Below are 25,362 nucleotides of genomic sequence, written 5' to 3' on the forward strand. Positions count from 1 at the left end.
AGACATTTGATGTTTAATGATTTCTAAGCAAATGGACATTTACCTAGACATAGGACTTGTCTAAAATTGTGTTTAGACTTAAGAGATTACTTTGATTGAAAGCTTGTCACCTAGATTGGATCTTAGTTACTTGAAGTCAATTCCCAATACCCATGGATTCACTTGTCTAAATTGATTAAAACCTTGTTGTATTGCTCTGTTTGCTATTGTTACTTGTCACACACTCACCACTATTGAATCTGCTTAGCTTAAGAAATGACTTGTACTCTCACTGATTCACATCACTAGGACTGGTTCGACATTCACCCCACTATACTACAACATTTGCAATAGGCAGAAAAACCTATTATCAAATTGGCGCCGTTGCCAATCCTAGTCTGATTGTGACATTGAGTTTGAGTCTTTGCTTGAGACTGAGTTTTACTTTGTTTTAAAGTTACTAATTCTACTTCTTCATCTACTTGTGATCGCAGGTGCATGAACCTAAGAAGTAGAGGCACTACACATCTTACTCCCTTGACAGATATCAAAACACTTGAAAGAGAGAACAGGAGAAGGTTAAGACAAGAAGAGCAAGAGGCTCAGATACAAAGATCAGAACCTATGATGGAACCAGTTCCAGAACAACCTCAAGCTGAAGAGGGCAATGGTCAAGGAGCTGCCAACCTTCGACCTAGACAACCACAACGCCAAGCTAGGGCCATCGGTACATATGATCAACCTAACATAAATGGGAATAGGTTGGGCATTAGGGCACCGCCAGTTGCCAACAACAATTTCGAGATCAAGTCCAGCCTCATCAACATGATTGAAAACAACAAGTACCATGGACTTGCCTTGGAAGACCCACTAGATCACCTTGACAGATTTGATAAGTACTGTGGCTTGTCAAAAACAAATGGAGTTTCAGAGGATGCTTTCAAGCTCAGATTGTTTCCCTTCTCTTTGGGAGACAAGGCTCACACTTGGGAGAAAAACATCTCAAGTGATACTATCACCACTTGGGATGAATGCAAGAAGGCCTTCCTCAACAAGTTCTTCTCTGCTACAAGGACTGCCAACCTTAGAAATCAGATCTCTGGTTTTCAACAAAGAGGACTTGAAGGATTTTCAGAGGCATGGGAGAGATTCAGAAGCTACTTGTCTCAATGTCCCCACCATGGCTTCAACAATGAGAGCTTGCTAAGCACTTTCTACAGAGGAGTCTTGCCTAAATTCAAAAGCCAGCTTGACACTGCAAGCAATGGAAACTTCTTGGGGAGGACTGTCGAAGATGCATTAGAACTCTTGGAGAACATGGCACAGAGTGACTCTGTCTACAATGATGAATATGATAGAAGAGACAGAGGTGGTGGAGGAGAAGATATGACCACAAAGAGAGAGCTGAAAGCACTTCAAGACAAGATTGACATGCTACTATCAGAAAAGACCAAGAAAGAGGAGTTACATATGGTTGCTGAAGTTGATGGAGTAGAATGCCAAGAAGATATGTACTATGTCAATGCTCAGGGTACATGGTACAAGAAGGAGCCTGACTATCAATACCAGAACAACTACCAACAGAAACCCTTCTACAACAACCAACAGAAGCCATTCAACAACTACCAGCCAAGACCATTCTACAACAATCAGCCTAAGCCATTCTACAACAACAACCAAGGTGGTTACCAACCCAAACAGAACTTCCCTCCGGGATTCTCACCAAAACCAAGTCAACCTGCACAAGACCAAGCTGGATCATCAACACAACCTCCACAAGAGAGTAGTACTGAAGCTATGCTGAAACAATTATTGGAGGGACAAGCAAGAAGTGAGAAACAATTAGGGTATGAGCTGAAAAATCTCCACAACAAGATTGATGGGAATTACCATGATCTAAACAACAAGTTCAAAGCCTTGGAGAACCAGTTTGTCTCTATGACAGCCAGCTCAAGTCGCCAACAAGGTTCCCTACCTGGAAAGCCTGAACAAAACCCAAAGGAGACAATGAAGGCAATCACCCTAAGGAGTGGAAGAGAGTTGCCTCCTAAAGTTCTCATTAAGGATAATGAGAAACAAGGTGGGGAGGTGGTCATCAATGTAGATGATGATGTGGTGATTGTGGATGAGAAGACTAATGAGGAAATCTTGGAGAAGATAGTTGAAGCTAAGGGCAAGAGAAAGATTGGAGAGGAGAAAGTTGAGAACAAAAATGAGGCTGCTACATCAACAAAAGAGAAATTGTTCACTCCTCCTCCCTATGAGCCAAAGCTTCCCTTTCCTGGAAGATTCAAGAAGCAACTCCTAGAGAAGTACAAAGCCTTGTTTGACAAGCAAATGAGTGAAGTTCAACTCACCATGCCCATAATTGATGCATTTATGCTGGTTCCACAATACAGCAAGTTCTTGAAAGATGCTGTAGAACAAAAGAAGAAAGAGATGGAAGGGATGGTGATTCTTACTCATGAGTGCAGTGCCATTATTCAGAGACTGACTGTCCCAAGGAAGCTAGAAGACCCTGGTAGTTTCACCCTGCCATGCGCCATTGGACCTTTGACATTTGAGAGATGTCTATGTGATTTGGGAGCAAGTGTCAGCCTCATGCCACTATCCATTGCCAAGAAGCTTGGGTTTACACAATATAAAAAGTGCAAGATCTCTTTGGTGCTAGCTGATCGATCTGTCAAGCTCCCCATTGGCATCCTAGAAGATCTTCCTGTCAAGATAGGAAATTGTGAAGTGCCTACTGACTTTGTAGTGCTTGAGATGGATGAAGAGCCTAGAGATCCTTTGATCTTTGGAAGACCTTTCTTGGCAACTGCTGGAGCAATGGTGAATGTGAGAGATGGCACAATTGATCTCCACCTTGGAAAAGATCACATTCTCCATTTTGATATCAAGGAGATGATGAAGAAGCCCACAACTCAAGGAGAAATATTCTACATTGATGAGATGGATGCCTTGGCTGATAATTTCCTTGAGGAGTTAGCGATTGAGGACTCTCTTCAACATGCCCTGACCATTGAAAGAGAGACCCAAATGATTGAAAACAAGGATAGTGATGAGCTAGTAAGAAGGCTAGATGTTCACCTTGAGAAGGATGGAGAAGATGAGTTCATGGAGTTGCCACAAATGACTCAACATGCTGCCTCAGCAGACATTCAAGAGAACCTCCATGAAGCTGATTGGAGTGAGCTCAAGGCACCAAAAGTGGAGCTTAAACCTCTTCCCCATGGTGTAAGGTACGCTTTCCTTGGACCTAATGAGACATATCCTGTCATTGTGAGTAGTGAGCTGACTGAGAATGAATTGTCTATGCTTTTAAATGAACTTAAAAAGTATAGAAAAGCACTAGGATACTCACTTGATGACATTAAAGGAATCTCACCATCTTTGTGCATGCATAGGATACATCTAGAGGATGAATCTAAAACTTCAATTGAACACCAAAGAAGATTAAATCCTAATTTGAAAGATGTTGTTAAAAAAGAGATAATCAAATTGTTAGATGCTGGTGTGATCTATCCTATCTCTGATAGCAATTGGGTTTCACCTGTGCATGTAGTTCCTAAAAAAGGTGGCATAACAGTTGTTAAGAACGAAAATGATGAGTTAATACCAACAAGAACAATAACTGGACATAGGATGTGCATTGACTATCGAAAACTGAATGCAGCCTCTAGAAAGGATCATTTCCCTTTACCATTCATTGATCAGATGTTAGAGAGGCTAGCTAACCATCCCTATTATTGTTTCCTTGATGGATACTCTGGATTTTTCCAAATCCCTATACACCCAAATGACCAAGAGAAAACGACATTCACTTGTCCTTATGGTACCTTTGCATATCGAAGGATGCCATTTGGACTGTGCAATGCACCAGCAACATTCCAAAGAGCAATGATGTCGATTTTCTCTGATCTTATTGAGGATGTAATGGAGGTGTTTATGGATGATTTTTCTGTATACGGTTCTTCGTTTGCTACTTGTTTGTCAAATTTGTGCAGGGTCCTACAGAGATGTGAAGATACCAACCTTGTGCTGAATTGGGAGAAGTGCCACTTCATGGTTAAAGAAGGGATTGTGCTTGGGCACAAGATTTCAGAGAGAGGCATTGAAGTGGACCAAGCCAAGATCGAGGTGATGGCGAGGTTGGCTCCACCAAAAACAGTGAAAGACATTAGAAGCTTCCTTGGCCATGCTGGTTTCTACAGAAGGTTCATCAAAGACTTCTCCAAAATAGCTAGACCATTGACCAAGCTGCTGTGCAAGGAGATCATCTTCAACTTTGATGAAGAATGCCTAGAAGCCTTTAAGAAGCTGAAGGAGGAGCTCACCAGTGCCCCAATAGTTCAACCACCAGATTGGAGTCTACCCTTCGAAATCATGTGCGACGCCAGTGACTATGCTGTGGGGGCAGTCTTGGGGCAAAAGAAGGACAAGAAGACACATGTGATCTACTATGCAAGTAGAACCCTTGATGAAGCTCAAGCTAAATACTCTACAACTGAGAAGGAGCTATTGGCCATTGTCTTTGCATTTGAGAAGTTCAGAAGCTACTTGGTTGGGTCAAAGGTGACTGTCTACACTGATCATGCTGCATTGAGACACCTCTTAGCCAAGAAAGATGCAAAACCAAGACTGTTGAGGTGGATTCTGCTGCTACAAGAGTTTGATCTTGAGATCAAGGACAGGCCTGGAGTTGAGAATGGAGTAGCTGATCACCTGTCCAGGTTGAAGGTGGAGTGTGGAATCCCTATTGATGACAGACTTCCAGAAGAGCAAATGATGGCTATTCATGCAGTGGTAGCTGTTTGTGAGACAGGAAAGAAACTTGAAGAGGTGAAGGCAGCTGATGAGAAGGGTCCTTGGTATGCTGATATAGTCAACTACTTAGCTAGTGGAAAAGAGCCATTGAACCTTGAAGGTTATGCAAGAAGAAGTTCTATAAGGATGTGAAGAGATATTATTGGGATGAGCCTTACCTCTACATACTTTGTAGAGATCAACTCTATAGAAGGGCAGTGGCTGAAGAAGAAATTGATGGGATCCTTACACATTGTCATGGATCATCCTATGGAGGCCACTTTGCTACATTTAAGACAGTTGCAAAGGTGCTACAAGCTGGATTTTGGTGGCCTCACATGTTTAAAGACACCCAAGACTTTGTCTCAAGGTGTGACTCTTGTCAAAGAAGAGGAAACATCACCAAGAGGAATGAAATGCCTCAAAACCCCATCCTAGAAGTTGAAGTGTTTGATGTCTGGGGTATTGACTTCATGGGGCCTTTTCCTTCATCTTATAGCAACAAGTACATACTGGTGGCTGTAGATTATGTCTCTAAGTGGGTTGAAGCAATTGCAAGTCCAACCAATGATGCAAAGGTGGTTCTAAAAATGTTCAAGAGCATAATCTTTCCAAGGTTTGGGATTCCAAGAGTTGTGATCAGTGATGGAGGGTCTCACTTCATCAACAAACTGTTTGCAAACCTCCTTAAGAAGAATGGTGTGAAGCACAAGGTTGCAACTCCTTACCACCCCCAAACAAGTGGTCAGGTTGAGATTTCCAACAGGGAGATCAAGTCCATTTTGGAGAAGACTGTGGGGACAACAAGGAAGGATTGGTCTACAAAGCTTGATGATGCACTTTGGGCCTATAGGACTGCTTTCAAGACACCCTTGGGAACCACTCCCTTCAATCTTGTCTATGGGAAAGCTTGCCATCTGCCAGTGGAGCTTGAGTACAAGGCATTATGGGCTGTTAAGATGCTGAACTTTGACATCAAGAGTGCCAAAGAGAAAAGACTTTTCCAACTCCATGAGCTTGATGAGATTCGACTTGATGCTTTTGAGAACTCAAGAATTTACAAAGAAAAGACCAAGGCATTCCATGACAAGAAGATCCTGAAGAGGGAGTTCAACATTGGAGATCAAGTGTTGCTCTTCAACTCTCGATTGAAGTTGTTCCCTGGAAAACTTAAGTCAAGATGGTCCGGCCCTTTCAAGATCAAAGAAGTGAGGCCATATGGAGCAATTGTGCTTTGGAACAAGACTGGTGAGGAATTTGCAGTGAATGGGCAAAGAGTCAAGCTGTACATGGCGGCCACACCTGAGAAGGAAGGAACCTCGGTTCCACTTTCCGATCCCAAACCAGCCTAAACCAAAAAGGGGTAGTCAAGCTAGAGACTTAAAACAAGCTCACTTGGGAGGAAGTCCCATGTCTATCCCTATATATATTATTGTTTTACTTGTGTGGTTTTTCTTTTGTGTGTTTGATAAGTGTGTTTAAAATTTTCAGGTGATTCTCCACTTAATCAAAGAGAAAGATGGCCATCCAGCAAAGCTACAAGTGTTAAAATTATTCAACTCCATCTAGCAACTCCAAGCTAAGTGTCTCTACAACCATTGTAAATATATAGTTTTCTTGTTTGTTTCTTCTAGACCTCTTCTTTCACCTTGCTCTCACACAAGAGACTGTGTGAAGTAAGTGTGGGGGGAGAGTCTACTTATCTCACATGTTTTCTGTTTTGTTTACTTGTCATAAGCATTGCATATCCATTTGCATAGAAAATCCATAAAAATTTGCAAAATTCCAAAAAAAAAAAAAAAAAAAACATTTAGTTATATCATTTGCATCTTTAGGTTTGAGTCTAGATCATATAGAATGCATAGGTAAAATCCCTACAAAGGACTCATGCAATGAACTCATTGTTGATACCCTTTTGAATCATAATAAGTAGCTTGAGCTTCTTCTGAATTTCTTGTAGACTTCGAGCCTTGAAAACTCCTCTTAAGACTCATTGAATCTTACTCTTTGAAACCAACTCCGATCTTAATTGACTAAAATGAACTTAATGCTTCTTGCTTATGGTCTCTTGAGTACTAAATCATGGCTTTACACACACTTGAGCTTGTATAAACCGTTTTACCAATCTTTTTGACAACTCAAGTGGTAGTCCATACCCTAAACCCTTCCCTTCTTTCAAACCATCATTAATTGTTGAGTGAGGTCTTTTTGTGAAAGCTTGTCATGTGCAAAATCTTGAGAGTATTAGGAGCGACATTGATTTGTTCTCATCTCTTGCTAGCATTAGGACCTCTTTTGGGCTAGAATCTAGGATGGTGGTTGGAATGATGTGCTTTAATTATTTTGATCTTGAGGATTGAATTGGGAAAGATTATGTAAAGGAAATGAATCAAAAAAGTGTGTCTTAAAAAAAAAAAAAAAAAAAAAAGCTCAGATTGTGTCAATAAAAACCCAAAAAAAAAAAGAAAAAAAAAAGAAAAAAAATAAGAGAATGGGGATAACAAATTTTTGAGCTAAGATACATAGTTGTTAAGATATGAAAATGGGTGTACATTTGGGATTTGAGATGAAGAAAAGAAAGGGTAGAACTTAAAAATTGTCTAGGAAAAGGGTACAATGATGAGAACCGATTTATGTATGCATTAATTGCTCCTTTTCTTAGATAAATTTTGCATAATGATCAAACTCCTATTCTTGAGTGTAAGTCACCATAGCAAAATGTATTTGGACCCTTCTCATTCTTCACATTAAGCCATTTTTTCTCACCAAACCAAATGATTTGGACCAATTGGCAATTTGCGAGAATTCACTTATGATATTTCTTATTGAATGTGAGAGTTGGTTGATTTGAGGATTCATGATAATGAGTTAAAAGATCAAAGGAATTGATAGGCCTAGAGAAGTTAGAGCTAATAAAAACATCTTGATCTTGCTATTTGGTATGATTTTGTAAGGATATCACAACGATGGCATTGAAGAGTTTCTTAAGGTCATGAATTTCCATTTGTGTATTGAAACATCACTTCCCATGTTCTTGAAAGTTTACTTGAGGACAAGTAAAGGACTAGTGTGGGGGAGTTGATGTGTTGTGATTTTGCATAGTTTTAGCTTTGTTATTTCATATATATTCATGCATTAACCTTACATTTATTTGCATTTAGAGTCTATTGCATGTACATTTGCATCTTGTAGGTGTTGGATGAATTGTTTGGAGTTTTGGAGGTGATTAGAGCACAAAAGGAGCTTTCGAGGAGTCTTGAACCGAACGTGTGAAAGACAAGCATGGATGAAGGTCTTAAAGATATCTTTTGAAACTTGTCTTTTGGGAAGACATGGTAAATTGAGTTAGCTTTACAATGGAGGTGGTTTCAAGTCGTTTGGAGCTGTATTGAGGGATTTATGATCAAAATACTACACACATATCAGTATGACATTCCTAGCGGCCACCCTAGCAACATCAACAATAGCCTTCGAATTTTAAGCCTTTAGACTCATTTTTATTCACTTAAAACCTATAAAACTCATTACTATTCATTATTCTTCTTATTTTTGGTATTCTAAAGGTGTGTGCAACATGGAGAAAGTGGAGAAAACTTTAATGAGTGAGTTTTATCTCTTTAAAGCTTGCAACATGGGGGATGGGTTGTCTATCATGAGTTTGGTGGCTCTTTTGGCCTAACTTTCTCTACCTTTTCTGAAGAGGCAAGACTACTTTGGCCATATGAAGGGGCAAAAGGTGTTCTATAATGGAAGAAAGTGGAGAATAACTTTTATGAGTGTGTTTTATGCTTTATGCTTTCACATGATGGATGTGTTGTCATCCTCCTTTACTTAGGCTATAAAAGAGACTGCAAGGGGAAGGAGGAAGACACACAATACACAGAGTACAATACAACAAAGAGTAGAGAGTGAAAGTTTTATAGTTTCATATTTTGTATTTTGAGAGTTTGAGAGAAAACATTTGTTCTTGAGCTGTTCTTCATTGTTCATCATCTATTCTTGAGTTTTAATTTCGTTTTGCTTGTTTAATCCTTGTTTATCTTTATTCTCTGTTGTATCTACTTGAATATGCTTCAATCTATTATGAGATTAAGTGTTTTCATGGAGATTAGTGAGTAGTTTCCTTAAGAATTCATGGGTTAGGGAGATTAGAGTAACTTAGTGAAGATCTATGGTGTTATTGTATTAGATCCTTGTATGAACTTGCTTGTTGAGTATTTTTAATGCTTGTTTAGTCTTGATCACTCTAAACCTGATTTCTAAACACTTCTCATCAGACATGATTAGATGAAGTGTTTGAATCAACTCAACTAAGCTCTAGTGAGATTAGCCAAGGACACTTGATGTTAAAATTGCTAGATAGTTATTAAACTTGAACTTAAAGATTGCTTGATTGAATTAAGCCAAAGACATTTGATGTTTAATGATTTCTAAGCAAATGGACATTTACCTAGACATAGGACTTGTCTAAAATTGTGTTTAGACTTAAGAGATTACTTTGATTGAAAGCTTGTCACCTAGATTGGATCTTAGTTACTTGAAGTCAATTCCCAATACCCATGGATTCACTTGTCTAAATTGATTAAAACCTTGTTGCATTGCTCTGTTTGCCATTGTTACTTGTCACACACTCACCACTATTGAATCTGCTTAGCTTAAGAAATGACTTGTACTCTCACTGATTCACATCACTAGGACTGGTTCGACATTCACCCCACTATACTACAACATTTGCAATAGGCAGAAAAACCTATTATCACACATACTGGCCCAGGCCACAATCTCCAGCTCACCGACAGGGACACTCCATGCTCATCAAAGCATATCAAAGATCCATGCTCCATACAGCATATCAACTACTCCACCATCTAATCCGACCATGCACCCCCTAGAACAGATGGTTCCTATCACCTACGGAGCCACGTGCTCATAAGGCCATGGGCCCAACAAGGCCACGTGCCCCATCCAGGCTCCACGCCTCCATCAGAGCTACATGCTCCTAAGGCCATGTGCCCACTAGGCTACGCGCCCACTTAGGCTCCGCGCCCACTTAGTCTCCGCGCCACCATCAATACATGAACTATGAACGGCTTGATCCCTTCCTTAAGGGTACATAGGCAATCCCCCCTGAAGGATGCAACTATAAATCCCAAACAACTTCCACGGTTCCTCAAGGACCGGCCTCTGATAGGCGGGACCATCAACCGTAGATCCAGAAGACCCTGTGGCCTTCACCATGGATAGGCAGTCCCTGCCTAACGATCAATCTTCCCCGTGGATAGTAAGACACCGACAACATATACTGGCCCATACCCGTATGGCAGTATCCTGAGAGAAAGACATCCGGGTTCATCAACCACCTAAGCCGGAGAAAGCACTACGAAAACCAGTCTCTTCCCTCCTATCATTCCGTAGAACTGAGCACGAATCGCTTGTACATTAAAATCCCCTAACAGTTTGGCGCTAGAAGGAGAGGCAGCCATATACTACGTGACGATGTGATAGGTAGGAGTAACATTACATGTATCCTCTAAAAAAATCTCTCAACCCCAGCCACCTGGGGGCAAGAAATGACTTACTCTCATCAAATCTAAAGCTCGCGCAAGTGGGACCCCATAACACTTCTCTAAGGGAGTGTGCAACCATGCTACCAGCTATAGCACAATTCGACACATGAATTAGCTCTGGGTCCCTGCAGGTTCCAGGTCCCCGCCTGGAATCGCCCTTCAACAACATTTGGTTCGCCCCGCCTCCAAGTCTTAACCTCAAAGCCAGCCTCTACATTCTTTGGTCACTGCTGGTCTCGGATCTCAACTCCAAAGCATGCCTCTACAACCGTCGGATTCAATATTCCCAACCAGGGGCAGTGTAATAACCCTCACGAGCAGATAGAATTTTGGTCGAGAAAATTCTTTAAGATCAGTTTGAAGATTGATCGATCAGAATTTAAATAAAAATTGACACGGTGAATTAATCTCTCGACGGGGTTGTCTTTTGGTCGAAAGACCATCTCTTGATGGTTCTAGTCGATTGTTAATTATTTTTGTCGATTTTTATTCATTCTGGGCGAGTTTATTCAGATCAGGATGAGATTCGAAGGATGAAAAATATATAGTCGAAACAGTCCGAAAAATATCGAGAAAACTCTTAAAATTATTTCTGAACAATCACATGCCTTGCACCTTCTAGCCTAATTGCTTCTTCAGTAATTAGCTCACATGACATGCACCTACTTGCTTACCTGCTTTCTCATTAGAAGTCACATGCTGGTCACAAGCTGTGTGCTTCAGCTGCTTGTATCTTTCTTCATGGAAGAGAAATGTTCAGCTGCTTGTGCTGCTTGGTGTGCTGAAGCATGTCACCAGCTGACTAACCTCATCTTTTTCTTTTGTGGGAGCAAACCCTCATCTGAAGCAACTCCTTATGATATAAAATACCCTCTTCTCTCCTCTGGACGTCCTGAAGCAGATAGAAAACCAGAGAAAAGTTCAGAGAGAAAGAGAGAAAGAGGAGAGAAAAATCTGTTAGAAAAATTGGTTGAAAAATTCAGAAAAAATCAGGGAAGAGAAGAGAGCTTGGACGACCCTTTCTCACCATCTTGGGACTTTAATCAGTGAGTATTTGTGTGGTAAAGAGTTGGAGATTTGGTGTCCTGAATTTGAGAATCACCTATGTTCTTCAGCCTTTGATTTTAATCGGTAAAGATGTAAGTTGTTGTGTGGATCAGTTTTATGTGAGTATTTCTGTTGGACTGACTGCGATTAAGCTTTGTTCTGATTGTGTCCGACCTTTTCTTGATGTGGTACTAATCAGGTTTGGTGTGGCTTCATCTTAAAGTGGAGTATCAGTTGAGTTCAGACAGTGTTTGATTTGAACCGGTCAACTGTTTTGCCTTTGGAGCCAAATCAGTTTAGATTGTAACCAGCTGGCTGAGTTGTTGTTCTTCCTCTCTGGATTAATTTCTTAATCCATTTTGTGGATTTATATTAGTTCAGTTCATGGTCCCCTAGCATCTAGACAAATTAGTTGAAACGATTTATGTTTGAACCGAACTAAAGCTGCCTTGAACTTGCCTTAGTAGCTGTCCTGAATCTTGAACTGTGGGGTTGAACCAGACTGATTAACCTTTGTTCCAACCGTTCTGTTATTGGTACAGATGGTCAAGGATAGTGTTCGGATCAGCCGGATCCTTGTGGTGGTTTTAAATCGAGAATATTCCAGAAGCCGAGTGTGATTAGCTTGACCTCGAGTATAGTCTTCCTTAGCCAATCTCATGGATTTAAAGGTAAGTCTAGATAGATGGTTGATCAATACTGAATGTAGATGATTGTAGATGATTGATAGTCTTTGTCTCTTGATCAATATTTAATTGGTGAGGTGTTTACTTAGTGTAAACACTTAATAAATATTTATGAATGATCATAGAGGTTTATTCCAAACCTAAGTACTAATACATATGCATAGTATTAATATATGAGTATAAATCATGTGAAGTCTTATTGTATACTCACTCTCCCGAAAGTTCCCGCATTACCGTGAATTGTTCCTCCGATATGGAACAAGATCACGAAGACACGATGATGGGGTCGCACCCTGGAGACCGTGTAACTGCATGTATCGTTAGATGTTCGATCTTGGAATATCTAATGGACATGATGGTTATATTTATTTCCCCGCTAGGCTCGGTTAGCCTTGGTGGTTTTCCGGGTTTAGTCTATATATATATATATATATATATATTATAAGTATGAGTGTATGGAGGGTGTCGTTGAGATGATATTTAAGATAAGATTCACATCGATGGAATGATAGGCCTTATATATGCATTCTTATTAGTTATGGAATATATTTCCACTGCTTACAAATGGAGTTGATTGCTCGAGCTATTACTAATATACGTTGGGGTGCGGGACTTGGCTCACTGAGTAAACTAGTTACTCATGACTCATTTGTGATGCAGGTAACCAGTAGACGGGAGACCTTACTCTAGGACGGGAAGGAACAGAATTAGCCAGCAGTAGTTTTATTATCCTTGCAAAGTCATTTTGATATATCTTATGTATACGATTTGTTGACCAAAAACCTCGAGGTTAATATATAACAAATTTTGTAAGATGATTTTGATTGATATAGAAAGAATGTTTTTTTAAAGTACGGGTTCCATATGATATTAGTCCTTCTCCGGACGAACTAACTATCGGGCATTGCTTTGTTGGGTTGAAAAGCCTAGAGTTCTATCCGATAGGAGCGTTGGTGTTCTTTGGTTGTTGGTCTAAGGCGATCGGAAGTATTCTGAGAACCTCAGATCGACAATCGAGGATCATCGACCGTGTCATTTCCGGTCATCTATGGTCGGGGTTGTCACAAAAGTGGTATCAGAGCATGGTTATACGATGCTAGAACGAGACTTGTTTCAAATGTTTTATAAGTCAAAATGAGTCGCAAGGATAACTAGGATATGCTGGCTTGTTCCTTCATTTTAGGATAGATAGTCATGGGTAGTTACCTAACAGTGATATTTCATAGCAGAAGCACCGAGACAAGCTTGAACGGGTGGACCGTACTTACCGATGTTAGTATCATCAGGCTCGAGTTTGCTACCCTCATGGTGGGGTTCCCTACCGCCCTGTTAAGAGTCAGTAACGTCATGCCTTCAAGTCGTTCTTTTGAATTCTAGTGGGGGATACCAATTCATTAGAGAGATATATGGGACATATGTTATACATCGAATACATCTCTAGACTCGTGTGTTATCGATGTCAAGGTGGGTGTTGTTTGTGGTCCGATTCAGAGCGATGCGACTGCACATGATCACCTAGATGCACTTATTTTTCCAGCTTCTCAAGTCTCCAGCTTATGCTGAGACGTACAAGAAACAGAGCCGTACAAGCCTGAATTGTTCAACATTTGTTTGGAGCTTAGCGTTGGAGGAAGAGATGGTTCAACTGTAGTACAAGACGATGGACACCCATGCACCATTCTGTTGGCAACAAGACATCTTAAAGCTTATGATGGAATGAAGTAGTCGGACCACAAGATACAGAAGAAGGACTAAACCGTTCGAGGTATACTATGGCTTGACGAAGATTTGGGATGCAACACTCTGAGAAAAATATTTTCTTTAGAGAGGTGAGATTGATTTGGACAGATTTCAAGAGTTCACGAAGTAGTATTTTATACACAAGGTATGGAACCGATTGAAGATTTAGTTTATGGAGTTGGTACAGTAGGATGTTTCCGCCAGGAAGTTCAGGTCGAGTTAATCATATACAACAATTTCAGCATCGAGATATGTGGTCGAGTGAATTTCATTCATCGATTATGGTTTGGAGAATAAGCCAAAGATCCTATGGAAAATCTTTGGAAACTTAGCCAAGAATTTTGGAGTAGATAAAAGACCATGGAGTTTCAAAGCTTCGAGGAGATGTTAGAGTATGACGTGAATGTTAAAAAAGCTATTATTTCTGATGAAGTTAACCATGTCATGCAAACTGTTTATTTTCCAACCGCTGCAGATCAAAGGTCAAATTCAAGAAGTGAGTTAAGTAAGTCGTTGGGGGTGATTTTGGGTGTACATTTCATCAGATCAAGATCGAGGACCTTGAGCCGTTATGGTTGTGACTAGCAAGGACAGAATGGTCGTGATTGTCAAAGTTTGGGAAATCCTGGAACGTTTGCATCATTCGCGCTTTGGTGGTTCTTGTGAAGAGTTAGGATTTTAGGTTACCCTTCCTCATGAAGTTACCCGAACCTAGGATAACACTTTTTGAACTTGTTCATGTTTCCTTACCGTTAGTCCACATCCAAGTGTTAGGCTATTTGGATAGAGCCTACACTTTATTGTTGCCTGGACCGTCAAAACCCCTGAAAGGTCCAATCACATGTTTGCTTCTTATCCCATTCTGTGTTGTGTGCATTTTAAATTTTTTATAAATGATTGAAATAAAAAATATATATATATATATGTGAATTGTGATCAAGGTGTCGTAAGAGACCTTGCCTATGGATGGAATTTTCCGCCCATATTGTGTTTTATTCGGGAACAACACATAGTTGTAGTTCCCGAGCACTGTCATAGTAATAGAAGGGATTCACTTTTGTGAATTCAAGTCTATGATTCTTATTCTTGGAAGTATGGACTTCCAGTTAAATTAATGGCTTCCCCCATTCCTTAGTACTTCCGTTAGAGCGGTATGTTTATATCTAGAGTGAGATTGGCTATCTAGTTACCGAGCTCAATTAGGATGTCGAGGAAATAAGTATTACAAAGAAGACCCGTCACTGTTGGCCTACAATGTTACTCTACCAAGTGTTTGAGCATCGCTCATATCAGTCTGGCAAGTTGAAAACCTTTTGGGAAAACAGTGAAGAAGTGTAATATAGTAACTGGATCGTTTAGAAAGTAGAAGATGAAAAGGAGCATAGTAGAAGACATTCTGATAATCAGGAAAGAAGAAGATGTGGTTAAGGAATTGAAAGGATGGTCGACATCTAAAAGTAACATGTTCAGTATTCTTGTTGAACCTGGATTCGCTGCAATAGCCTAGGGATCTCACCAAGTTGTTCTTGCCGAGTTCTAGTAGTAGTTAGAAGATTATGAAGAGTGTCTCAGATATATCAGAAGTGTAAAGAATGCTGTAAGTGAAATCATTCTTGGAATGGGTGAGTGTGTTTATTTGAGAGTAGCACCCCTGGTCCGAATCATGTTGGCGTGATTGATCGTGCATGTTCTTGTTTTATTGTTGCACGGTTAATCAAGTTAACATTGACCAGACTGGAGATGTTACATTCACGTATGTCACATCACCTCATGTTCCAAATTTATGCTGCTGTTATGGGGAAACGTCAGATAGAAAAGGTTGAGAAGTGATAGTCGAAAGATACAAGATTGTTAGAAAAAGTATGCAGACCGCAGTTGACAAGAGTTGTGCAGAGTAAAAAATTGGGTTATCTTGAAAGTGGCTGCTCAAAAAAGAAAGGATTGGTTGGGGGAATCAAGGAAGATTAAGATAAGGTAAGAGCTAATATCTAGAACTCATTTCCTAGACTGTTCAGTAAACAGTGTACAGCTACGTTTTCAGAATTCGGGGACAAATTCTTTTGAGGGAGGAAGAATGTAATAACCCTCAGATAAAATTTTGTTCGAGAAAATTCTTTAAGATCAGTTTGAAGATTGATCGATCAGAATTTAAATAAAAATTGACACGGTGAATTAATCTCTCGACGGAGTTGTCTTTTGGTCGAAAGACCATCTCTTGATGGTTCTAGTCGATTGTTAATTATTATTGTCGATTTTTATTCATACTGGAAAGTTTATTCAGATCAGGACGAGATTCAGAGGATGAAAAATATATAGTCGAAACAGTCCGAAAAATATCGAGAAAACTCTTAAAATTATTTTTGACCAATCACATGCCTTGCATCTTCTAGCCTACTTGCTTCTTCGGTAATTAGCTCACATGACATGCACCTACTTGCTTACCTGCTTGCTCATTAGAAATCACATGCTGGTCACAAGCTGTTTGCTTCAGCTGCTTGTATCTTTCTTCATGGAAGGGAAATGTTCAGCTGCTTGTGCTGCTCGGTGTGCTGAAGCATGTCACCAGCTGTCTAACCTCATCTTTGTCTTTTCTGGGAGCAAACCCTCATCTGAAGCAACTCCTTATGATATAAAATACCCTATTTTCTCCTCTGGACGTCCTGAAATAGATAGAAAACCAGATAAAAGTTCAGAGAGAAAGAGAGAAAGAAGAGAGAAAAATCTGTTAGAAAAATTGGTTGAAAAATTCAGAAAAAAATCAGAGAAGAGAAGTGAGCTTGGATGACCCTTTCTCACCATCTTATGACTTTAATCAGTGATTATTTGTGTGCTAAAGAGTTGGAGATTTGGTGTCCTGAAGTTGAGAATCACCCATGTTCTTCAGCCTTTGATTTTAATCGGTAAAGATGTAAGTTGTTGTGTGGATCAGTTTTATGTGAGCATTTCTGTTGGATTGACTGTGATTAAGCTTTGTTATGATTGAGTCTGACCTTTTCTTGATGTGGTACTAATCAGGTTTGGCGTGGCTTCATCTTAAAGTGGAGTATCAGTTGAGTTCAGACAGTGTTTGATTTGATCCGGTAAACTGTTTTGCCTTTTGATCCAGATCAGTTTAGATTGTAACCAGCTGGCTGAGTTGTTGTTCTTCCTCTCTGGATTAATTTCTTAATCCCTTGTGTGGATTTATATTAGTTCAGTTCATGGTCCCCTAGCATCTAGACAACTTAGCTGAAACCATTTATGTTTGAACCAAACTGAAGCTGCCTTGAACTTGCCTTAGTAGCTACCCTGAATCTTGAATGTGTGGTTGAACCGGACTGATTAACCATTGTTCCAACCGTTCTGTTATTGGTACAGATGGTCAAGGATAGTGTTCGGATCAGCCGGATCCTTGTGGTTGTTTTAAATCGAGAATATTCCAGAAGCCGAGTGTGATTAGCTTGAGCTCGAGTATAGTATTCCTTAGCCAATCTCATGGATTTAAAGGTGATTCTAGATATATGGTTGATCAATACTGAATGTAGATGATTGTAGATGATTGATAGGCTTTGTCTCTTGATCAATATTTAATTGGTGAGGTGTTTACTTAGTGTAAACACTTAATAAATATTTATGAATGATCATAGAAATTTATTCCAAACCTAAGTACTTGTTCTCAAGTACTAATACATATGTATAGTATTAAATATATGAGTATAAATCATGTGAAGTCTTATTGTATACTCACTCTCCCGAAAGTTCCCGCATTACTGTGAATTGTTCCTGCGATTCGTAACAAGATCACGAAGACACGATGATGGGGTCACACCCTGGAGACCGCGTAACTGCATGCAGCGTTAGATGTTCGATCTTGGAATATCTAATGGAGATGATGGTTATATTTGTTTCCCCGCTAGGCTCGGTTAGCCTTGGTGGTTTTTCGGGTTTAGTCTATATATATATATTACAAGTATAAGTGTATGGCGGGTGTCCTGGAGATGATGTTTAAGATAAGATTCACATCGATGGAATGATAGGCCTTATATATGCATTCTTATTAGTTATGGAATATAATTCCACTGCATACAAATGGAGTTGATTGATCTAGATATTACTACTATACGTTGGGGTGCGGGAATAGGCTAACTGAGTAAACTAGTTACTCATGACTCATTTGTGATGAAGATAACCAGTAGACGGGAGACCTTACTCTAGGATGGGAAGGAACAGCATTAGCCAGCGGTAGTTTTATTATCCTTGCAAAGTCATTTTGATATATCTTATGTATAAGATTTGTTGATCGAAAACCCCGAGGTTAATTTATAACAAATTTTGTATTATGATTTTGATTGATATATAAAGAATGTTTTTTTAAAAGTATGGGTTCCATATGATATTAGTCCGTCTACGGACGAACTAACTATCGGGTATTGCTTTGTCGGGTTGAAAAGCCTAGAGTTATATCCGATAGGAGCGTTGGTGTTCTTTGGTTGTTGGTCTAAGGCGATTGGAAGTATTGTGAGAACCTCAGATCGACAATCGAGGAACATCGACCGTGTCATTTCCGGTCATCTACGATCCGGGGTGTCACAAGCAGTCACCACCAACATCAGGATTAGTGGATAGCAAGCCCTAGACGCCGCCAATGCGTCCAGGCTCATAACTCCACCCCATAGGAGAAAGACAAGACGTCCTCAAGTAGGGCACAACATCTTTCGGCCAGGTTCACAGCTTTGGTAAGTTACATAAGTAGGAGAGTGATATACCTTGGATTTGACCCGTTTTCATCCATGGTATATAAGTGTTTTACTATATATATATCTATGTTTTCTACTCTTCTAGGTATGTTTTCAGGTTCAGGTGCATTTCAGAGTAAAGCTATAACTTTGGAGCATTTTGGAGCTTAAAGGACATTTCACCCGAGCTGACCATGTAGAGGTCGACGAGAGGAAGAACAATCGATCGATGCGCATCCAGTGCTGTCGATCGACACCAGGAGATGCCTCGACAGATGAAGATTAATATCGATCGATGTACACAAGTACCATCGATCGATGTCGAGACATTGGACACGCGACATTTTGGATCCATCGGACTTAAAACCCAAGGCCAAGCAAAATTACGAAAATGCCCTGACGAGTTTTTAACCTAGTAGATTATATACTGCCTAAGTGTTTTGACGGCAGAGGGAGAGCTTTTTGTTACAGTTTTACTTTGAGAGAGAAGAGAGAGCTTTTTGTTACATTTTTACTTTGAGAGAGAAGAGAGAGCTTTTTGTTACAGTTTTACTTTGAGAGAGAATAGAGAGTTTGGGAGAGAAGATCACTTGTGATTGGAACTCCTTGTTTCTATACTATGAATTTCTATTTCTTCATTGTTATGAATTGCTTTGCTATGTCTGAGTAGTTCAATTATTAGATCCATGGTTCATATAGGTTTGTGGGATTAGCCCCAAACTATAGATCTGCCTTGTTGTGATAATCATGATAGATTTGTATTCATTGCGTGTTTTAGCCTTGCTAACTAGAACTTGATCATAGGATTGCATACTCAAGCACCCCTGTTATCCCATCCTGACATCTATCTATCATATTAGGACTGCTAGAGAGGGCTAACCGCCAATTTAGTATCTTAATAGGGCATATCATACTCGCGCATAGGCCTGGCTAGAACCCGTCGATCGATGTCCTCAACTGACTATCGGTCGACGTAGGCAAAGGTGTATCGGTCGACGTCCCAATAGGACCATCGATCGACACTCTTTTGTTGTCAACATACTAACCGTTGAGACACGAGATCTAGTTTGTTAACCAGTGAAACATGCGACAGCTGATCACTGAGTTAAGCGATTGAGCTCTAACATATCATGCATACAACAAATACGCATCTATAGGTATTATAATCTCCAACACCTGAATAGTGGCACTGCATCTAATATCATTTTCAACCAAGTTACATTTACTATTTACTTCGCTTGTTACTATTGCTACTTCATTTAAACATTTACAACTCTTAGAATTAATAAACACTAGATTTAATTGTTTCCTTGCTCCTTGTGGATTCGATCCCTAAGTACTACATCTGAACCTCTTTTGATGAGAGTAACACTCCTTAGGGTAATTTGAGTGGTACCAAATTTGGCGCCGTTACCGGAGAGCTTTGATCGCCATTAGATTTAGTTTTATTGATTCTTATTCTTTTCTCTACCCCCTTTCTAACATAATCGTTTTCTTGTTTTTTCAGGTGCATGCCCAGCGGTACCAGAAGCAACAAGGAGAAAGACTTGCTGTTCTCAGACGATCCTGCTCACTTGGAACGCACCATCCGTAGAGGTCAACGTTCTACATCGCTCGATGCAACAACTTCGTCGTCGATCAATACTCACAACCAACCGTCGACTGACACCAGACCATCATGGTCTATCGATCCCAGTCGTACGACAACCATCGATACTACATCGCGTACGTCGATCGATACCGTGTCGTCAAAAATGGTAAACATTAATATTCTAACACAGGACAAGAACGGAAACCTGTATGACCAGAACGGTCATCTGCGTAATGCAACATGTCAGAAAATAGACGCTCAGGGGACTGTAATCCCTGATGCTGATGCTACAGGAGCTGCTCAACCTGTAGATGAGGACGCTCGATCGAAACCACTGCCCGACTACAATTGCCCAGATGAGTACTATTCCAACAGATCAGCTATTCGACTTCCGGAGATCCAGAAGAAGAATTTCGAGCTGAAGCCTCAATACTACACTCTTGTGTCGCAGATACCCTACTCTGGGTTACTGGACGAGCATCCTATGGACCATCTAGAACGGTTCGAGGATCTAATCGCTGCTATTCGAATGGAAGGAGTCCCCGAAGATTACCTGCTGTGCAAGCTCTTCAGATACACGCTGAATGGAGAAGCGATGCACTGGCTTAGGCAGCAACCCACAGGATCCTTAACATCCTGGGTTGACATCAAGAATGCTTTCTTACGAAACTTCTTCGATGAGGCGCGCACTGAAGAACTTTGGAACAAAATTTTCACATTCTCACAGGAGGCTGGAGAGTCCTTCAAAGATGCGTGGATTAGATTTAGGTTCTTCCAGCGAGACTATCCACACCACGGATTTAACAAAGTGCAGCTACTAAGCACTTTCTTCCGAGGTCTCGCCTTACAGTATCAAATGGCTCTTGATACGGCGAGTGAAGGAAACTTCACTACTCGGAATCCGTTGGAAGCTGTGAGACTTATCGAAAACCTTGCTAACAGCAGCATCACCAAAAACACTGACTCTGAACGGAAGAAGTCTGTAGCCTCTATCGGGAAGGAACAGATGGACGAAGTAAGAGCTAAGTTAGATGTGGTGCACGAGCTTCTTAGGAAGCAAGTCTGTTCAGCTGAAGGAGAAGTAGCAGATACGGAAGGAAAAGAAAATGTGAACTACATCGGAGGTACCGGATTCCAGAAATTTGGAAACCAGTGCAAAAACAGAAACTTCTTTGGAAATGGTCAAAGAAGTAACCAGAGTTCACAATTTAAAAAACCCTTCAACAACAGCAAAAGCTACTCGAACTCCTACTACCAGAATCCACCACCCCAGACTCAAGAAAGCAAGATCAAAGAGATGCTTGATCGAGTACTGTTGGGACAACAACAAATCACCATGGATTTCAACGGTAAAATAGACTCCGCCTACAACAATCTGAAAACCAAAATCGAGACCTTAGGGACTCAGGTGAGAAAACTTGAAACGCAAGTAATTCAGACTGGCGAGACTATAAAGAGGCAAGAAGCTTTCGCTAGAGAGGAAGGAGCCGACAAAGGAAAACACCACGTAAATGCCATCATAGATGATGATTTCTGGCAAGTGGTGAGAAATGAAAAGCTTGAGGAAGGAGACTTCAAAATCGAAAGCTCCATGAGTCTCGGCGGATCCCAATGGTGTCGACCGATGTCGATGAACGCACATTGATCGACAGACCATGACAAAGATCGATGGACGGATTACTCCGGTCATCGATCGACATCGTTCGCTAAACCGACTGAATGCAATGCAGTTCGAATTCTAACTCATGAGGAATTCGCAGGTAAGCATCCTCACCCATCCTCCCCTTTCTATGATAAAATCGATCGATCGGTTGAGCCAACCATCGATCGACAGAGTGAGTCCGACGTCGATCGTCACACCCCACCTCCCATCGATCGATGGGCACCTCTGACATACCGAGTGCGGTTACCCTCAACGATAATGATTATATCAACGCACTCAGACCACCACCTAAACCATTAGCTAGCCCACTCGAACCAAAACCCAACCCTTTAAATAGTTCACCAGAACCAGTTCAAGAAGATCAGGAAACTGAAGGGAGAACGTTAAGGAAAAGAAATGAGAAAATTCCTAAGAACCGTAAGAGGGAAGCTAATGAGAAGGAGATGGATGGTTTCACTAAAAGAGTCCTCAGAATCCCAATCGAAAAAGCTTTTGATGAAGCTTACTTCACACACCGGTTGTGGATGTTCTTCAGAGAAACAAAGGTAACTGAGGAGGACATTACGAGAATGTTTCATCAAGTCAGATAGAAGATGAAACACATGATCACATTGACGAAGAAGAGTGATCCTGGGAAGTTTGCAATACGATGCGTAGTCAAGGGTGTTGAATTTCCCCATTCAATGTGTGACACAGGAGCATCAGTTAGTATCCTCCCTAGGATCATGGCAGACCAGCTTGGTTTGACCATCGAACCTTCAACATAATCCTTCACCTTCGTGGATCTTTCAGAAAAACGATCAGGAGGTATTATAAGAGATCTGCAGGTACAGATTTGTAATGCCCTTGTCCCGGTAGATTTTAATGTCCTAGACATCAAGCTTAACTGGAACTCTTCACTTCTGCTTGGAAGATCTTTCCTAGCTACAGTAGGAGCTGTATGTGACATGAACAAAAACAAATTGTGTCTGACGCTGATAGACCCCAACATCCACTACGACCCTATCCAACTTAAGATAAACGTTATTAATTTTGTGGATTACGGGAAAGAACTTGGCTTCATTGGCGCATGCCATTGTGGAGCAGAGTACGAATCGGAGTACGAAACAGAGTACTCAGAATCGATCGACACACTTTTCCATCGATCGATTCCAATGAGTCAACGGTGACTGATAACCATAACAACACGTCGCTCGATGTTGATCAGTCGGTTGACCATTTCGCTCCACCTAATCATTGTTACCCACAGTTTGCCTTCCAACCTCCAAGCAAGAGAGGACGTGATGATTATTCCATAGGAAGTTGGGCAGACAGTGGTTTCCATGAAAGTTTTGCAGTTGACACTGTAATTACTTCACCTAACGAGAAACATACAGAGGAATACAATGAGGATTATTGGAATGAACGTGCAATAGAAATATCTTTGCAGGATGAAAGATTTGAAACACATACGTTCACCAACACGTTTCCAACATCGATCAACGATGTGCACTCCACATCGGTCGATACCCACCTTCGTCCAGCAAAACAACCGCTCACATCGATCGACACCCATACAGGAACATCGATCGATATTCGCGCCGCAGCGAAAATTTAGGAGCAGGAGAATATTCCCTCTCCAACTAAGTTTATAGATACCTATATAAAACGTTTTGCACACCTAAAACCACCTCCACACACCAGAGCAGACACACAAGCAGTAAAGATGAACACTCTTCCATCTACATCAACAGAAAAATCCATGAAGAGCAATCATCTCAAGAACACAAGTTCTACAGAAATTACTCTGCCCTCGATCGATGCATCTGTATCAACATCGATCGATACTACTCTAAACCCTAATTTTTCTATTTCTAAATTGAATGATAATGCAAACATTGATTATGGTTTTCTAATACCTGATGAATTTGGTATTTTCAGGGACCCAGACGGCAACGCACGTGCAATAGATGGAAGGATCTTACAAGTGTCCAGAGAGGACATAGCAGATATCCTTCAAGTGGCCAATCGACCTGACAACCTATTCTAACAGCAACGTGGCACTCCAGACGTCATTCAAACCGATCCAAACAACCACGTAGGAGTCACCACAACAGAAATCAATCCAGATCTTTCATACCAACCAAAAGGTCAAGCATCGATCGACGGGGCAACTGAGACATCGATCGACAGGGTAACACCAACGTCGATCGATAAGGCTGACCCGACGTCGATCGACAGACGTTATGAATTTGGAAACCGCGCTTTTGACATGTACGGTGCCAGAAAGTTCACTTGGGAACGAAGGGACGAGTATGGATTCTACAGAGATGAGTGTGGACACGCACGAGGCGTAGCTGGTGAGATGATACCTCTCACAAAGGGCGACATCAGGAAATTACTAGAAAGAGCATCTCTTTTTGATGAAAGCCACATCTGTCTTCCAGAACATGCCACTTCTTTCACACTCACAAGACTGGCACCAAAACTCTACACCAAAGATGAAATCAACGAGATGGTGACTATTATTTGTGGAGCTCAGGAAAATCTGGGAGAGGAGCTCAAATCATTGGTAGAAGATACACATCAACCTTTGGATAGAGGCTACAATGAGCTTTTCAGAAGTATGGTAGAAATGAGGACAGAAATGGAGAGTTTACGTCGGCAACTTGAGAAGGAAGCCACGACCTCAGCATTGATCGACGCACCACATGCACCATCGATCGACGTCAGTGTTCCTACAGCCCAGATCCCTGCAGAACCTCGATGTTCAGCAAAACACAAGGATGAATGGGAAGTCTCATACATCGACACGAGGATAAACGACATGTACTACCCTCTCAACAACAACGTGGACTGGCTGAGCACTAAAATCGAGCTACTACAGCAAGATCTGGACACCATTCGCAAGAAAGACCAACAACCAGCCACATCGATCGACGTGTGTACTATCACATCTCTCGACGCTAAGATCCCAGCCATGAATGAGAGGCTGAGGACTTACGAGGACATGCATGACTGCTTCATATCACCAGTCATGATAGATTTACACAAATTGTCTAGTCATATACTTCATGCCCAAAGGGATATTGATAACATTACTAATCAAAATTTTTTGCAGGCAAACTCATCTTCGATCGACAGGCTACGAGGGCCTTGGATCGATGGCAAGAATCCTGAGGAGTTTCTTCCCTACACAACAGCAGAGGTTGACAAGATCACATCCAAGATCTACACTGCTATAGACACCATGGAGGAACGACTTGACAAACGCTGCGATGACATCTACTTTCCATTCGACAACAGAATCAGTGGACTAGACAGCCACGCAGAATGGCTACAGAAAGAAGTCAAAGACATTCAGAGGAAACTCACAGCTCAACACCAGATATCAGCATCGATCGACAGGAAGCGAGCGAAATCGCTCGATGGTAAGTCGCCGAGATCGACCGACGAACACATAATCGCATCGATCGACGCCGAGTCTACACCAACCGGCGAGTAGCTGATACACAAGACGATAGAGTCAATGCGCAAGGAACTGACAGAACTTTCAGCATACTCCTATGACAACATAGGCTGGCACAAG

At 41.0% G+C, this 25,362-nt stretch overlaps 1 non-coding gene and 1 pseudogene across 1 annotated transcript; one reads left to right on the forward strand and one right to left on the reverse strand.

The window, feature by feature from the left end:
• Window positions 1-170: 170 nt before the first annotated feature.
• Window positions 171-8,799, forward strand: LOC125587781 (annotated as a pseudogene).
• LOC125588085 lies at window positions 1,060-1,166 on the reverse strand. Its single transcript, XR_007324481.1, has one exon. It is a non-coding gene; the product is annotated as a small nucleolar RNA R71 (small nucleolar RNA).
• Window positions 8,800-25,362: the final 16,563 nt, after the last annotated feature.

The sequence above is a fragment of the Brassica napus genome, chromosome C5 (assembly GCF_020379485.1).
Source record: "Brassica napus cultivar Da-Ae chromosome C5, Da-Ae, whole genome shotgun sequence".
NCBI lineage: Eukaryota > Viridiplantae > Streptophyta > Magnoliopsida > Brassicales > Brassicaceae > Brassica > Brassica napus.